This window comes from Stegostoma tigrinum, chromosome 40, assembly GCF_030684315.1.
Source record: "Stegostoma tigrinum isolate sSteTig4 chromosome 40, sSteTig4.hap1, whole genome shotgun sequence".
Lineage (NCBI taxonomy): Eukaryota > Metazoa > Chordata > Chondrichthyes > Orectolobiformes > Stegostomatidae > Stegostoma > Stegostoma tigrinum.
In genome coordinates this window covers 2,019,868-2,039,019 of record NC_081393.1, presented here as the reverse complement: position 1 = coordinate 2,039,019, position 19,152 = coordinate 2,019,868, and positions in this window count along the sequence as shown.

The window sequence follows — 19,152 nt, the reverse complement described above, 5'->3', positions numbered from 1 at the left end:
CATCTGTGCAGAGGGAAAGTGGGTGAGGAATGTTTCTGCTCCGTCTGAAACATTAACTCTCCTTCCTCTCTCCACAGACACTGCTAGGCCTGCTGAGTTTCTCCAGCAATTTTGTTTTCAGAATGAACTGGGGGATCTGGCCTTCAAAAGAGTCCTCTGGACTATTTGCCAAAGGTAAGTGGTGTTCTCCCTGGCATCCTGGGCTAGTATCTAACTGACAAGCACTGCGTTTCACTTTCAGATGAAGCCGGTGCGAAGGGGAGGTTCACTGTCCTTGTTGGTTAGTTTTCCAGTCACACTGAGTTGGGGACACTGCTACCTAAGGACAGACTGAGACTACAAACTCTCCATGGCCCCATTTTTGATCACTCGACCCAATCCTCCTGTCAGTTCTCACTTCTCTCTGACTCCTGACTGGGTTTGGTTCTCTGCCAAGGCTCTGTCTTCAGCCAGCCATCTCTCATTCTCTCACCTTCACCAAGACACCATCATTCTGCAGTCTCTTCCCCTAGTTGCACACTCCCTCTGCTTGGCACCTCGTGTCACTGTGCCACACTGCTCTCAGACCAAAAGACTACCAGAAATAGGAACAGGAAGAGGCCATTCAGCCCCTCCAGCCTGCTCTGCCATTCAGTCAATTATTGCCTGATCAGATATTCCTCACATCCACTTTCCTAGATTTTCCCTGTAACCCCTGATTCCTGACTGATCAAGAGTCTATCCATTTCGGCCATAAATATACACAAGGACTCTGCCCCCACAGCTCTCTGTGGCAAGGATTTCCAAAGACTCTCAACCCTCTGACAGAAGAAATTCTTCCTCATCTCAGCTTTAAATTGGTGACCCTTAACTTTTACAGTGCATCCTGTGGTCATAGATTCTTCCATCAGGGTTAATTTCCTTTCAAGAAGCCCCTTAAGAATCCTACATGTTTCAGTTAGATCACCTCTCATTTTTCCATATTCCAGCGAGTAGGGTCCCAACCTGTTTAATCTTTGCTCATAAGACAATCCCTCCATACCAGGGACCATCTTTATGAACATTCTCTGAAATGCTCCCACTGAAGTGATAACTTTCCTTAAATAAGGGGACCAAAACTGCTTGCATGTCGCCCATGCATGGTCTCACCAGCACTTGAACAGTTTCAGTAACTCTCCCCTACTCTTAAAACTCCAATCTCCTTGAAATAAGGGCCAGCATTCTATTAGCCTTGCTGATTCCCTGCTGCCTCAGTGTCCAGTCTGTGTTTTGTGCACACAGACAGGTAAGTCCCTGTGTGTTGTACCTTTCTACAGTTTTCCTGCACTGAAATAATACTTTTCTTTTCTGCCTTTCAAAATGAAGAACATCACGTTTTCCCATGCCACACTCCATTTGACAACTGTATTTTTTGAGCCGGTGGCCCCCTGAAACCAGGCCTTCTAGTCCAAGTGTAAGCATGCTACCACTGCATCACAAGAGCACCTCCCAATTCCAAATACTTGCTCAGGTCACCTCACCTGCTGCTGCCCATTGAACCTGTTCTGTGCTTGGAACATGGGGTCACGAGCTGGGCCCAACATTTATTGCCCCTTCAGCAGGCGGGGGTAAGCTGCCTTCTTGAACTGCTGTGCCCCTGTGCCGTGGTTAGACACACAATGCGCCTTAGGGAGGGAATTCCAGAATTTCCACCCAGCTACACCGAAGGGACGGCGATATATTTCCACCTCAGGACGGGGTGTGTGGGTTGGTGGTGGATCTTGAAGGTGCTGGTGCTCCCTTGTATCTGCAGCCCCCTTGTTGTACTGCCATACAGTACAGTAACAGACCCTTCGGTCCGACCAGTCCATGCTGCCCATGCTCCCAAACTAATCTCATCCCAGCTGCCTGCCTCTAGTCCATATCCCTCCAAACTTTTCCTGTTCATAGGCTTATCCAAATGCCTTTTAAATATTGTAACTGTGCCAGCATCCACCACTTCCTCTGGCAGTTCATTCCACACACTAACCACTCTGTGTAAAAAAAAAGTTGCCCCTCATGTCCTTTTTAAATCTTGCTCCTCTCACCTTCAAAATGCACCCCCTCATTTTGAACTCCCCCAAGCTTTGGGAAAAGGCCTTAGCTATTCACCTTATCTACACCCCTCATGATTCCATAAATCTCTATAAGGCCACCCTTCAACCTCCAATGCTCCAGTGAAAAATGTCCCAGCTTATCCAGCCTATTTTTATAAAGTAAACCCTGTATTCCTGGCAACACCTTAGTAAATCTTTTCTGAACCCTCTCCAGTTAATAATATCCTTTCTACACTAGGGCAATCAGAACTGCACACAGCACTCCAGAAGAGGCCTCAGCAACGTTCTGTACAACCTCAGTGTGATGCCCCAACTCTTATACTCAAAAGGTCTGAGCAGTGAAGGCAAGCATTGCAAATTCCTTCTTCATCACCCTGTCTACCTGTGATGCACATTTCAAAGAATTATGGACCTGAACCCCTTGGTCTCTGTGTTCTACAAAACTACCTTTGGCCCTACCCTAACTTGCATAAGCCCTGCCCTTGTCTGTTCTACCAAAATGAAATACCCAATGTTTATCCAAATTCCTTCTTCATCACCCTCTCTACCTGTGATGCACATTTCAGACAAGAGCTTTGTAAAATCCAGCGGGGTTTCGGTAAGGCACACGGCAGGTGGCGTTTCCCTTGGGGAGGAGATCTCAAGGCCAAGGGGCACATCTTTAAGGTGCCTGGAGAAAGGTTTACAAAAGATATCAGGGGCAATTGTTTTACGCAGAGAGTGGTTCGTGCTTGGAATGAACTTCCTGAGGAAGTGGTGCTTGCAGGCACAAGGTGATGGTAAGTGCCAGAAAATGGGATCGGAGTAGTTAGGCTGTTGTCCTTTTCATTGGAAATGGTCATGTGTTTGGAAGATTAAGCATTGCCCTGGTGCACACTCCCAACATTCACAGCTCTGTGTCAAAAGCCTTCTGTGGCTGAAATGCCTTCGGCTAAACCTGACTACGACATGTGTGCCCTCTGGCAGTGTCCTGTGGCTCCCAGACAAGCTGTGCACAACACCAAGGCTGATTGAGATAAGCAGCCTGCCTGACCGAGCTCCACTGCATTGACCGTATCAGAGGTGGTGAGTTACTGATTAGACTAAATGAGCAACAGCACTCGGCTTATTGCCCAGCCAGGAGCGACACGTTCCCTCCTTGCAGCCAAGATACAAATGTTTCCCTCTTGGTTACTTTCGACAAAGGAGGCATTCTGGTGCGGACTGGCTTTGGGCCAAGAGCACGGGCAGAGCGAGTCACCAACCTACTGCTCGCAAGGCAGTTCCCTCAGCCATCTCACAGTGAGCCTACAGCCAGTCACTCCAGTGAAACTCACCGTGCGAACGGGGAATATAGGGTCTTATTATTGTTGTCAATCCCACTCAGCCAACAGGCACCCTACTTCTCATGGACAGTGAAAGCTTGCATCTCCATTGGGTATTCCCCAACCTTGGAGGGGTTTGAAAGCACCATGTGACCAGTGAGGTGTCATGGACATGCAGGTTAGGGTGGAATGGCCATGATAAATTTCTCTGTAGCGCTCAGGGATTTACAGGCTGTGTGGGTTAGCCATGGGGCAACGCAGGGGTCAGGTAGGGGGAATGGGTGAGTGTGGACATGAAGGGCAGAATGGCCTGCTTCCACACTGCAGGGATTCTACAATATTGCCCCAGGATGTCATGGAGGATTTTCCTTGCTCTTGCTGGATGAAATGCTCTGGGATCCTGCCTGCCAGAGGCTGAGGGTCACAAATTGTCCATAAGGTAGTGCCTGGGCTGTGTAGAACTCACACATGTGACCTTTTAACTCCAGCGAGAGGGCAGCTGACTGAGCTCTGGGTAACATTGTCAGTCCCTGCTGGGAATCACATTGAGGACGAGGTCAAGGTCTGGGACAGAAGCTCGTTTTCATTTTCCTTTCAGTTCACTGAGCTGTGACAACGCCAAACAGAATGGAGACATCAAGTCATGCAACATGGAAACAGACCCTTCAGTCCGTTTCGTTCCTGCCAAACAGGATTCCTCAACTGAAGTAGTCCTATCTGGCAGCATTGGCCCATTTCCCCCTTCCTATCCATGTCCCCATCCAGCTGCCTTTTAAATGTTGTAACTGTACCAGCCTCCACCACCTCCTCTGGCAGCTCATTCCACACACGCACCACCCTCTGTGTGAAAAAGTTACCCCTCAGGTCCCTTTTAAGCTTTTCCTCTCCCAACTTAAACCTATGCCCCTCTAGTTTTGGCCTCCCCCTATCTTCAGGAAAAGACCTTGTTGATTCACCCTATCCAGGATTTTATAAACATCTGTAAGCTCTCCCCTCAGCCTCCGAAGCTCCAGGGAAAATAGCCCCAGCCTATTCAGCCCCTCCCAATAACTCAAACCCTCCAATCCCAGTAACATCCTTGTGAAAGTTTTCCGCACTCTTCCTAGTTTAACCACATGCTTCCTATAGCAGGGTGACCAGAATTGTACACAGTATTCCACAAGCTGTGGCATGGTGCCCCCAATGCCTTACACATTGCTGTGAGTAATGCAGGCCAGCGTGCCAAATGCCTCCTTTGCCATCCTGCCTGCCGAGATGCCTCTTTCGAGAAAGCCTCTACCTTTTCTCAGTGGATTGTCGGAAGTTGAGGAATGACCATGCAGAGCTTTACAACATCCTGAGGGGTACAGGTCAGGTGAACGACAGGTGTCTTCCCCCTGGGGTGGGAGGTTTAGGGGCCGGGGGCACATCTTTAAGGTGTGCCTGGGGAAAGGTTCACAAAAGACAAGCGGGGCAAATATTTTTACACACAGAGAGGGGTTCGTGTGTGCAATGAACTGCCTGAGGAAGTGGTGGATGCAGGCACAGTTACAGTGTTTAAAAGGCATTCGGATAAGTGCATGAATAGGACCGGATTGGAGGGCTATGGGCCAAGCGCGGGCAGGTGGGCTAGTTTAGTTTGGACTGGTTGGGCCGAAGGGTCTGCTTCCATGCTTTGTGACACTGTGACCTGCACCCCTAGGTCTCTATTCAACAACTCTACCCGGGCTCCTACCACTAACTGTGTAAGCCCCGTGTAAGAAAAATGGTTGTTTTAAAAAGTATTTGCTCGCAAAATATTGGTGGCCCTGGTAGATTGGCATTTCTAACTCCCTGAAGATGCTCATGGGCTTTCCATTGGCAACAAACATTGGTGTGATAGAACGTAGTGATGTACTGGCTCGTTGTGCTATGGGACTGGAGTACAGTCACACCAAAAATGGTTAGCTTTCTTTCGTGACAGCAACCACCTCCGCGAGGTCTCTTTTTAGAACAACCCAACCTGACATTTGTGGAGATGCAAGCTTTTTTCATTGTGTTACAGATTCTTTTCAAATTGATTTCTCCAACCACCCTGGTCAGATTTGAACTTTCCTTCTGTGGCTTACTGATTGTTTTACTAGTAGAGTGATGAGAAAGAGGCAGCCACTGCACAGAGAATGGTTGGAACAAACAGTACCCATGCATTTTAAGGTACACTCTATCAGGGCTCGGGAACCTCATGGAGACAGAAGTCAATGAAGAGGTGTCCGGTACATCATGGGGTGGCTGGTGTGAATGGCCTGCTGGAAATTCTACAGGAATAATCAGCACATCTCCTTAATGTATGGCAGGATGCTCCTGAAAGCGATTTGAATGGAATGCCCTGGTTTGGGTGAAATGAACAAGCTGAGCACCTTAACAAGGAGGCTTCTTTAACTTCGGAATGACACAGAGGTGCAGCAAACAGTTTGTCGGATAATGGTTTGATAGTGGTACATTGTGTTATGTGGAGGAGGGGTCGAGGCTGTATGCAGCTATTTGTTCAGGAGCAGCTGCAGCAGTAGGGGGTAGAGCAGGGAGTCACACTCCAAGCAAATGGACCTTGCTTGTACTGCCTGCTTATCTGTATGAGATAGGGGAGAGCTAGCTTTCAACTCAGCTACTCGGAGGAGGATTCACCTCATTAAAATACAGTTTGTGTGGCTCTTTCAGTCAAACTCATCCAGCACAGAAACGGGCCCAACCAGGCCATGCTGACCATCATCCCAAACTATACTAGCCCCACCTGCCTGCCCCTGGCCCATGTCCCTCCAAACCTTTCCAATTCATGTACTTATCCAAATGTCTTTTAAACATTGTAACTGTACCCACATCCTCCACTTCCTCAGGAAGCTCATTCCACACACTAACCACCCTCTGTGTAAAACACCTGCCCCTCATGTCTCTCGCCTCTCACCTTAAAAATGTGCCCCCTAGTCTTGAGATCCCCCATCCTAGGGAACAGACCCTTCATTAACTCTATCTGTACCTCTAATGATTTTATGAACCTCTAAAAGGTCACCATTCAACCTCCAATTTCCCGGCCTTTCCTTATAATTCAAACCTTCCATACCTGGCACCATCCTGGGAAATCTCTTCTGATCCCCCCCTCTTCAGCACAATCTTTGTGTCCTGTAGGTTTCCAGAAAGGTGAATTTGTCATATCCATCATAGCTCCGAATCTCTCAATAAACGGAATCATCCCGAAATGTCTCAAACTCAGAGGCTGAGGGCTGACAGTTTGGAGGAGGTGAGTCAGGGTGGGGTCCATGTTGTGCCAAGGAGCAACAATAGAACATAGAAACTGTACAGCACAGGGACAGGCCCTTCGGCCTCCAATGTTGCGCTGAACATTATGCCTAATGAAACTAATCCCTTCTGCCTGCCACTGGTCCATAATACATCCATTCCCAGCACATTCATGTGTTTATCTCCAAGGCCCTTAAAAGCCCCTATTGTATATGCCCGAACCATCACCCACGGCAGTGCTTTCCACCTCTGACCACTCTCTGTGCAAAAAACATGCCCCTCGCGTCTCCTTTAAACTTCCCCCTCTCACCTTAAATGTATGTTGCCCAATGTTAGACATATCGATTGTGGGGAAGAGATTCTGATCATCAAACCTACCTAAACATCTCATAATTTTACAGACTTCTAGAAGATAGAACATAGAACGTGATGTTGTGCCAACCTATTATCCTACTAAGATCAATCTACCCTGCACACCCTACGTTTTACTATCCTCCATGTGCCTATCCAAGAGTCGTTTAAAAGCCTCTAAAGTATCTGACTCCACTACCACTGCCGCAGCACATTCCACACGCCCGCCACTCTCTGTGTGAAGGACCTACCTCTGACATCATCCCTGTAACTTCCTCCAATCACCTTAAAATTATGTCCCCTCATAATAGTCAATTCCGTCCTGAGAAAAAGTCTCTGGCTATCCACTCTATCTATGCCTCTCCATCTTGTACACCTCGATCAAGTCACCTCTCATCTTTCTTCACTCTAGTAAATAAAGCCCTAGCTCCCTCAACCTTTCCTCATAAGACCTGCCCTCCAGTCCAGGCAACATCCTGGTAAATCTCCTCTGCACTCTCTCTAAAGCTTTCACTTCTTTCCTATAATGACATGACCAGAACTGAACACAATATTGCAACTGAGTTTTAACCAGAGTTTTATAGAGCTGCAGCATATGGGAAATGTTCATCCTAGAGACCAGTTACTAGTGGTGTACCGCAAGGGTCGGTGTTGGGTCCACTGCTGTTTGTCATTTTTATAAATGACCTGGATGAGGGCGTAGAAGGATGGGTTAGTAAATTTGCAGACGACACTAAGGTCGGTGGAGTTGTGGATAGTGACGAAGGATGCTGTAGGTTGCAGAGAGACATAAATAAGATGCAGAGCTGGGCTGAGAGGTGGCAAATGGAGTTTAATGCAGACAAGTGTGAGGTGATGCACTTTGGTAGGAGTAACCGGAAGGCAAAGTACAGGGCTAATGGTAAGATTATTAGTAGTGTAGATGAGCAGAGAGATCTCGGTGTCCATGTACACAGATCCTTGAAAGTTGCCACCCAGGTTGACAGGGCTGTTAAGAAGGCATACAGTGTTTTAGCTTTTATTAATAGAGGGATCGAATTCCGGAGCCAAGAGGTTATGGTGAAGCTGTACAAAACTCTGGTGCGGCCGCACTTGGAGTATTGTGTACAGTTCTGGTCACCGCATTATAAGAAGGATGTGGAAGCTTTGGAAAGGGGGCAGAGGAGATTTACTAGGATGTTGCCTGGTATGGAGGGAAGGTCTTACGAGGAAAGGCTGAGGGACTTGAGGCTGTTTTCATTAGAGAGAAGAAGGTTGAGAGGTGACTTAATTGAAATATATAAAATAATCAGAGGGCTAGATAGGGTGGATAGGGAGAGCCTTTTTCCTAGGATGATGACGGTGAGCATAAGGGGGCATAGCTTTAAATTGAGGGATGAAAGATATAGGACAGATGTCAGAGGTAGTTTCTTTACTCAGAGAGTAGTAAGGAAATGGAACGCTTTGCCTGCAACGGTAGTAGATTCGCCAACTTTAGGTACATTTAAGTCGCCATTGGATTAGCATATGGGCGTACATGGAATAGTGTGGGTTAGTTGGGCTTGAGATCGGTATGACAGGTCGGCACATCACTGAGGGCCGAAGGGCCTGTACTGTGCTGTAATGTTCTATGTTCTAGCTCTCTATGTTCTATATCCTCACGACTCTTAAACTCAATTCCCCTGCCAATGAAAGCCAACACACAATACCCCTTCTTAACAACCCTATTAATTTGGGTAGCAACTTTGAGGGCTCTATGGACCCCCAGATCCCTCTGTTCCTCCACACTGCCAAGAATCCTGCCATTAACTCAGTATTCCCTATTCACATTCGACATTCCAAAATCAATCAAGTCTCCATCAATTCTATGAAGTCTTCCCTCAGCCTGCCCTGCTCCAGAGAAAACGACCCGAGTTTTTCTCACCTCTCCTTATAGCTCATACCCTCTAATCCAGGCAGTATCCTGGTAACCCTCTTCTGCACCCTCTCCAAAGCCTCCACATCCTTCCTGTAATGTGGGGACCAGAATTGAACACAATACTCTAATTGTGGCCCAACGAAAGTCTTATGAAGCTGCAACATGACATCCTGAAGGCTAGAAACCACAGGCCAGTGAAAAGGAGGGCAGAAAGTTAGACAGTTCAAGGCTGGGTACCTGACCCCTCAACCCGAGATGATCCACGGATGAAATATTCTTGCGGGGACATGCAGAATGAGCAAGAACTGGGCTCTTGCTGTGCACACACTATGGCTAAAGGACAACTCAAACAAGATCAGCTTTGTCATTACACCAAGTTAACAGTGAGCTGAGAAGACCATCAACTCCCACAGAGCACTGAGTCCACAGCCCGTCAAAGTAGAACTATAAAAACTGAACGGAAAATGACCCATCCAGTCAGTGAAGCATCCGAGGATGAGACCAGACTGAACACAGCTCATATAAAAACTGAAAGAATGACGGATGCTGTAAATCAGAAACAACGACAGAATTTTCTGGGAAAGCTCAATAGCAATGGCAGAATCTGTGGAGAGAAATCAGAGTTAACGTCTTGGGTCCTTCCTCAGAACTGAGAAGTCGGAATACACCTCATACCTGCAGTTATGACCCAAAAAGTCACTCAGCGCAAACTGCCCAGATACCATAGGGACATTTCCAACAGTGTGGCAGCCATGTATACAGACTGGGGACTTGTGGAAATGCATTGAAGAAGGTTTCTCCAATAGTCTCAGCCACAAGGATTGATTTGCTATTTGCATTCAATAGGTGCTAGTCAGCGAGCAGATGTTTGGGCTAATAGGCTCAGGAGTTGGCTCAAAGATGTGTTTTGAGGGACAACAGTTGGGCAGGCCACTGACAGTTGGTCAGTCACGTTATTCCATATGAAATGTCAGCATCTGTTTTCCCATCAAATCTCTGGAACTGGGCTTAAAGCCAAGACCGACTGTCTCAAAGTCAATAATCAACATGTGTGGAGCAGGCCAGATAGCACCAGAGGAGAGTTGACGTTTCAGGTCAGGATCCACACGCACAATACCCTTAGAGAGGGAATTCCTGTATGTTGAGCCAGCCACACTGAAGTGGCATGGAGGGGATCACGTGGGGATGGGTGTTCTCATGTATTTGCTGCTCCAGACAGAAGTGGTTGTGGGTTTGGAAGGTGCAATGTAAGGAGCCTTGGTGAGTTTCTGCAGTGCATCTTGTAGACGGTACACACTGCTGCACCACAGCATCATTGGTGGAGTGACCGAATGCCTGTAGATGTGGTGCCAATCAAGCGGGCTGCTTTGTCCTGGATGGTGTCGAGCTTCTTGAGTTTGGTTGGAGCTGCCCCCATCCAAGTATTTCATCACACTCCTGGCTTGTACCTTCAGATGATTGAGAGGGTTTGGCAAGTGAGATGGGTTTCTCAGCCCCTAATATTTGGATGGCAACTCTGGCCGAGATTCTGTTCGATGGTAACACCCAGAATGTTGATAGTGGTGAATCAGCAAAGCTCTTGCAACTGAATGATGAGCCTGATGTCAGTGGTGGCTAGGTTATTGGAGGGAATCCATGTATTTGGCAAGACCAGGACTGATTCGGGACAGACAACATGGCTTTGTGCGTGGGAAACCGTGTCTCACCAACTTGAGAGAATTTTTTTGAAGATGTGACCAAGGAGGTTTATGAGGGCAGAGAGTAGACTTTGTCTGGGTTTAGACTTCAGTAAGGTGTTCGACAAGGTTCCTCACGGCAGACTGGTTAGTGAGGTCAGATCAGGTGGAATGCAGGCAGAACTCACCATTCGGATACAGAACTGGCTCGAAGGTAGAGGACAGAGGGTGGTGGTGGAGGGTTGCGTTTCAGACTGGAGGCCCGTGACCAGCGGTGTGCCACGGTGATCTGTACTGGGTCCACTGCTTTTCATCATTCATATAAGTGATTTGGATGTGAACGTAGAGGTTTGGTTAGTAAGTTTGCTGATGACACCAAAATTGGAGGTGGAGTGGACAGCGAAGAAGATTACCTCAGAGTACAATGGGACCCTGATCAGACGAGCCAATGAGTTCAGGAGTGGCAGATGGAGTTTAATGTGAGGTGTTGCATTTTGGAAAGGCAAATCAGGGCCGGACTTATACACTTAATGATAAGGTCCTGGGGACTGTTGTTGAACAAGGACATCTTGGAGTGCAGGTTTGGCAGCATCTGTGAAGGAGAAAACAGCATGAATGTTTCGGGTCCAGAACTCTGAGTTTTGAGGAAGGGTCCCCGGACCAGAAACGTTAAAAACCAAAAGAACTGTGGATGCTGTAAATCAGGAACAAGAACAAAGTTGATGGAAAAGCTCAGCAGGTCTGGCAGACCTCTGTCCTCTACCTTCGAGCCAGTTCTGTATCCGAATGGTGAGTTGTCCCTGCATTCCATGTGATCTAACCTCACTAACCAGTCTGCCGTGATGAACCTTACTGAAGTCTATACCCAGACAAAGTCTATCTCTTAAACCTTCTTGGTCACATCTTCAAAAACATTCTCTTAAGTTAGTGAAACACAGTTTCCCACGCACAAACATTAACTCTGTTTTCTCCTTTCCCAGATGCTGCCAGACCTGCTGAGCTTTTCCAGCAACTTCTGTTTTTGTTCCTGATGCACAGCATCCGCAGTGGTTTTGGTTCTTATGTTTGAGTGCAGGTTCATGTTTCCGGGAAAGTGGCGTTGCAGGTAGACAAGGTGGTGAGGAGGGCATTTGGTACGCTTGTCTTTATTGGTCAGTGCATTGAGTATGGGAGTTGCGAAGTTGTGTTGCAGCCGTTCAGGCCATTGGCTGGACCATTTCTGGAATACTGTGTGCAATTCCGGACACACTGCTACAGGAAGGATGTTGTTAAACTTGAAGGGGTTCAGAAAAGATTTATGAGGAGGTTGCCAGGATTGGAGGGTTTGAGCTACAGGGAGAGGCTGAAAAGGCTGGGGCAGTTTTCCCTGGAGCATCAGAGGCCGAGGGGTGACCTTATAGAGGTTTATAAACTTAGGAGGGGTATGGATAGGGTGAATAGACAAGGTCTTTTCCCCAGGGTAGGCAAGTCCAAACTAGAGGGGCAGAGGTTTAAGGTGAGAGGGGGAAAGATTTAAAAGGGACCTGTGGGGTAACAGTTTCACACAGAGGATGGTGCGTGTATGGAATGAGCTGCCAGAGGAAGTAGTGGAGGCTGGTACAGTTACAACATTTAAAAGGCATCTAGAAGGGGACATGAATAGGAAGGGTTTAGAGAGATATGGGCCGAATGCAGGCAAATGGGGCTGGATTAATTTAGGATATCTGGTCGGCACAGACGAGTTGGGCAGGAGGACCTGTTTCTGAGCTGTTCAGCTCTATGATTGTATTAATGTCTTTCTGGCCGGGGATTGTCATTGGGCACTACATGTGGCTCTCAGGCCAAGCCAAGATGACGCATTGATCCTGGTAGGTATGAACACAGACTGTTTCAGTTTCTGAGCCGTTGCATGTGGAGCTGAACATTATGCTATCGTCATTGCCATTTCTGACGTAAAGATGGAGGGGAGTTTCTTGTGGCATTGGCCTGATGGAAAGGGGTGTAGGTTCCATACCACAAAGTGATGCATTGGGAGCTGAGGAGGCCATTTGGATCCTTGGATGTGCTTCCCTGTTCAATGTGATCCTGGATGATCCCAGTTGAAACTTGGTTGTATAATCCAGGTGTGATCCTGGAGAGGTTTTGTACTGTCCTGGATGGCATCTTCCTGAATGGATGTTAAAATGAGGCTCTGTCTAACCCCTTCACATGAAATTCCTGGCCACAATTGGAAGAAAGTCAGGGGCATTTCTCCTTTGTGTCTTGGTCAATAATCATACTGATCAAAAAGACTACCCATCCTATTCCACAGAACAGTCAAAGTGGGCTCAGAATGTGGATTTTTTTCTCTGTTTCTCCAATGCCCTGTTTTTATCTCAGACCTCCCGCATCCACAGTATTCTGATTTTACTGTCTGCTCGTGAATGCATGTGGGATCTTGCAATGCATAAAACAGAGAGCATGTGTCCTCCAGGTAAACACCGGCAACACCTTGCAGTCCGAAACACAGTTAAAGGTGCTATGACAATGCAAGCTCTTTCCTGTTTGGCCAGAATGAGTCTCTCTCAGTCTTTCAATCCACACTGACTGTTGTCACAGCTCAGATTAAATCCTCCTCCTTATGAAGGTGAGACAGAGGTGTGCATGCAGTTGAAATCTGTTCCAAGTTTCAGTTCAGTGCATGACTGAGGATGTCCTGCTGTGTTCGATTTACTGTCTATTGAGACCTGTTCAGATCTGTTGAAGGTTCCCACAGCACCAACTGGAAGATTTACCGAATGTCCCTCTCTGAAACTGATAGTCCATTTAGTTGGTGTTTTGCGAGGCCTCCAAAAGAAAACCCCTCAGTGTTTCCATTGAAGCCTGGTAACTGTCCTCACTCAACGCTGAGCACCTTGTGGGCTTTGTCAAAGCAAACCCACTTTGTTTGAAGTGAAGCAGGGCATTGGCAGACACTCAGCAGTAGACGAGCCATTTGCCGGAGAGCGCAGTATCACAGAGCGGAAGCTAAGGGCCGACAGGCTAACTTTTAACAGAAAATACTTTGGTTTTCGCACTCCACAGCTGGGAGGGATCAAATGCAGAAGTTGAAAATTAGCTCCTGGAGGTCAGGGGTCACACTGAAAGTGGACAACGGTGCCCCTTTTCCTGCTACAAGTTGTCCACACGCTGAAAGCGATGCCTTATCTTATTTACAGGTGAGGGCCCACTAAAGGGAGCGGCACAATCCCGAGCCATTCCTCTGCTGAAATGGTCACCTGCAATCAAAACATTGCTGGAAATTAAAGCTCTGAGTGAGATAAAGGGCATTAGATTACAAGGAAAAATTTGTTTTGAGACGAGGGGATTAAGGGAACTGGCTGTAAGTGGAGAATGTAGAAGGAAGAACACTTTTCTGGGGTTCTTTGAGAAAAGGCAGTTTTTTTCACATCAATAGGTCAGTAACTTGGAACACATATCTCTGATCCAGTTTCCTGCTCTCCTCCTCTGTCTTCTCTTCCCCTTCCTCAAACCCTTCTCTTTTTCCCTGAAGCCATTGTCTCTCCTCCTTCTGCTCGACTGTCCAAACCCTTCTTCAAGATTTTGTTCCTTTTCAAATTCAACAAAATAAAAACAAGGGAACAAGCTTACCTCCAGTAATAGATGATATTTGGAGTTTTTTTCACAGGAGTAAGGCTGCAGGAGAGTGGAGTGAAGCAGGTTACAATGTTATTGATAAGGAAATGTTGCAGACAGAATGGGAGAGATGGTGGAGAGAAAAGGAGATGATGGAGAGAGTGGGGGAGGGAGACAGAGAGATGATTGAGTGAGAGAGAGAGAGAGAGAGAGAGACGAGGGGGAGAAATAAAGGGGCGGAGAGAGAGAGGGAAAGAGATGATGGAGGGAGACAGAGAGAAGATACAAAGATAGAGAGAGATAATCCTCTGATAATTGGGAACTTTGTGATCATGCCATGGTCTACCAGGCACTGGGTGAACTGACGCTCCAGAATGTGGCCTGACTGATATATGATTGCTGTGACCGAGACCTGGGAATCATTTCAAACATTTCATTCCGTTTGTGTATGAAGTATTGTTCAATATTCACTAGATTTCAAATCTGCCTCTGTTTTTGCTTCAAATGTCTTCAGATGTGGGCAGCACGGTGGCTCAGTGGTTAGCACTGCAGCCTCACTGCGCCAGGGACCCGGATTCGATCCCACCCTCAAGCGATTGCCTGTGTGGAGTTTGCACATTCTCCCTGTGTCTGTGTGGGTTTCCTCCGGGTGCTCCTGTTTCCTCCCACAGTCCAAAGATGTGCAGGCTAGGGTGGATTGGCCATGCTAAATTGCCCGTAGTGTCCAGAGACGTGTAGGGGTTTGGTGGGTTAGCCATGGGAAATGCAGGGTTATGAGAATAGGGCAGAGTGGTTGGTGTGGGTGGGATATTCTGCGGCGGGCTTGATGGGCCGAATGGCCAGCTCCCACACTGTGCTGTGCAGCATCCAGCTGTTTTTGCCCTGGTTGCTGTTGATCTTCTGGAATACTGCTGGAGCTGACGGCCAGGCAGACTGAGCTCAGGCCATTCACACTCGAGAAGATACCAAATCTGTTTTGTGTTCCATCAGACATTCTGTTCCGCTTCGGAACTTTGCTGCAGAAGTGGAGGTGGGCTGATTCCCATTCCCAAGGAATGTCATTGCCCTGGGTCAGTAGGATCTCTCCTTGTGCATTGTGTTACCGTCTCAGGCTGGCTGTATTCCCGAGTGTTTCTCCCACATCCAATCAATTTGGAAACAGCTTTCCAGTCTCTCTGGAACAGTCTGACTGAAATTAAATATAGGCTCGCTCACACGCTGAAGAACCTTGGAAGTTACTGTTTTCCTTTCTGGAAGGTGCTGCAGTGGTGCTCTTGAACTTTCACAGGCTATAAGGACCACCCTGCGGTGTACCAAGGGTTAACAAAAGCTTGCCAGGCCATCCCATTCCCATCCCCCGTTCACCGGCACCTCCCACATGTCACTTGCTGAGACTGAGCTGAGTTACTTTATCCCAGAGTGCCCTCTGACCTCCGTGGTCGGGGACAGCTCACAGGTTTGAGTGTCGAGCTCGTTGATACCTGCCTGGAAACAGGGTTTATTCAGCTAGACTACACAAACAGCTTGGGCCAGGAGATCCCCACGACCTAAACAGAGTCTTGCTGGCTTTCTGTCACCACGCAGATTTGCACTTTGAGGAGGGGGAGGGGGGAAGTGGTCTCTCCCCATGCCCTCTGTCCCTGATTTGAGGGACAGATGAGTGAAGCGGAGTGAGGTTGAGAGATAATAAAATGTGAGGCTGGATGAACACAGCAGGCCAAGCAGCATCTCAGGAGCACAAAAGCTGACGTTTCAGGCCTAGACCCTTCATCAGAGAGGGGGATGGGGAGAGGGAACTGGAATAAATAGGGAGAGAGGGGGAGGCGGACCGAAGATGGAGAGAAAAGAAGATAGGTGGAGAGAGTATAGGTAGGGAGGTAGGGAGGGGATAGGTCAGTCCAGGGAAGACGGACAGGTCAAGGAGGTGGGATGAGGTTAGGAGGTAGATGGGGGTGCGGCTTGGGGTGGGAGGAAGGGATGGGTGAGAGGAAGAACCGGTTAGGGAGGCAGAGACAGGTTGGACTGGTTTTGGGATGCAGTGGGTGGGGGGGAAGAGCTGGGCTGGTTGTGTGGTGCAGTGGGGGGAGGGGACGAACTGGGCTGGTTTAGGGATGCAGTAGGGGAAGGGAAGATTTTGAAACTGGTGAAGTCTCTGATGAAGGGTCTAGGCCCGAAACGTCAGCTTTTGTGCTCCTGAGATGCTGCTTGGCCTGCTGTGTTCATCCAGCCTCACATTTTATTATCTTGGAATTCTCCAGCATCTGCAGTTCCCATTATCTCTGACCCTGTAAATATTAACACACTCTCCCCGGGGCGGGGGGAAACACCCTGCAAATATTAACACACTCCCCCCAGGGGAAAACACCCTGTAAATATTAACACACTCTCCCCGGGGAGGGGGGCGAACACCCTGTAATTCTTAACACACTCCCTCCGGGGGGGGATACCCTGTAAATATTAACACACTCTCCCCGGGGGGGGGAACACCCTGTAAATATTAACACACTCTCACCGGCAGGGGCGGTGGGGAACACCCTGTAAGGAACACCCTGTAAATATTAACACACTCTCCCCTTCCCCTACTGCATCCCTAAACCAGCCCAGTTCGTCCCGTCCCCCCACTGCACCACACAACCAGCCCAGCTCTTCCCCCCCACCCACTGCATCCCAAAACCAGTCCAACCTGTCTCTGCCTCCCTAACCGGTTCTTCCTCCCACCCCAAGCCGCACCCCCATCTACCTACTAACCTCATCCCACCTCCTTGACCTGTCTGTCTTCCCTGGACTGACCTATCCCCTCCCTACCTCCCCACCTATACTCTCTCCACCTATCTTCTTTTCTCTCCATCTTCGCTCCGCCTCCCCCTCTCTCCCTATTTATTCCAGAACCCTCCCCCCATCCCCCCCTCTGATGAAGGGTCTAGGCCTGAAACGTCAGCTTTTGTGCTCCTGAGATGCTGCTTGGCCTGCTGTGTTCATCCAGCCTCACATTTTATTATCTTGGAATTCTCCAGCATCTGCAGTTCCCTTTATCTCTGAGGTTGAGAGATGGATTGGTTTCGGGTTCACACCGGGAGCTCCCTGTGTTGTACACCTGCTCACATTGCTGCCAATCTCTCTCCACACCTTCCCATCATCCTCCTCCCCATGTCACACGTCACTCCCAATCCAACTGGGCCTGACAGCTCATCATTAAAACTCACTCGTCCAGAGGGCCAGAATTCAGCTACACTCTTCGTTTAGGAGCAGGAAGATTGAAAAAGGTCGATGGTTTCATTGGGAAAGGTGCTCAGTTGACAATAAGCCCAAAAGTCCAGAGCAGCAGATCCTTTGTAGTTTGGTCAGAACTATGTCTCCAGTCCCCACCACCTCTCAAAGGACTGGTCCCCAATCATCTGTCCCCCAGACTCTCCAACAGGAATTCAACAGACATCAACTACACTTAAAACGCACCTTACTTGCTCAGTGGTCTCTGGGTTCCTGCTGAAAGTCATGAGAGTCACACAGGCACTCCCACAGATAAACACACACACTGCTCCACAAACACTTCCACACAGATGGGCACACACATGGTATTGTGTCCATACACAGAAACACAATCACTCACACATAGGCACAACCACACAGACGTACACACCCTGGCAGGTACAAAACATGTATTAACCACTCTCATACTCACAGCCAGATACACACAGACACACACAGGCACATGCACACAGGCACACACACACACAACATACACAACATAGACATACACACACACACACACACAGACTCACACACATTCAGACACACACACACACAGACACACACACATTCAGACACACACACACACACAACATAGACACACACACATTCAGACACACACACACACATTCAGACACACACACACAACATAGACACACACACAACATAGACACAACATAGACACACACACAGACACACACAACATAGACACACACACAACATAGACACACACACACACAACATAGACACACACACACACACACACACACACACACACAACATACACAACATAGACACACACACACACACACACAACATGGACACACACACATTCAGACACACACACACTCACACACATTCAGAGACACACACACACACACACACATTCACACGCAACATAGACATACACACACACATTCTCTCTCTCACAGACACACACACACAAAACACACATACACACACACACACACACACACACACACACACACACAAAACACACACACACAAAACACACACACACACACACACACACACACACAAAACACGCACACGCACGCACACGCGCACACACACGCACACACACGCACACCCCACGGTGGGAACTCAGTGGGTGAATAAATATGAGGGAGAACATGCCAGAGATGGAGGCAGGATTGCGATTTCTCCTCGGTAGGTTACTCACTGTGAGTCAGCCTGGGGCATGGTGTTCCCTCATCCCAGCCAATCCACATGGAGAGGTCATGGTTACAGAAAGGAAGGTCTCAGAGCCTAAAGTCCTTTGGAATGTTGGCCTGGGCACCGTGAACTGGGAGCAGCAGATCCCCACTCCAGCAAAGTGATCCTGACCATGGAGGGCAGGATGGCGGGGGTGAAAGGGTTAACTTGTGTGATCTCATTCCAATGTCGAAGAGATCCAATGGAATGAGTGGACACCGCAGAGAGAAGGAATGTTAGCTGGTGTGAGAGCCCAAACTAAACACAATATGACAGTCACAACCAGGCTGTCCATCAGAGATACCGAGAGACACTGCTTTGTAGGGAGATGATGGGAAATGTGAAGCTTTATTCCTGATAAACCACTGATGCTCAGAGTGAAATGAACAATCTGAACGTCTGCTTGGCAGGTTTTTGGCGGTGAGGTGTTTGAGGGATCTTGGAAGCATGCTGGGATGATGGAGATCTGTGGCTGATCTGATTGGAATCGAAGCTCAGACATGCTCTCAATGTCCTTACAGGCCTGTGGCCGTGTGTTTCAGAACCACCTATGATGCAGGTGAACG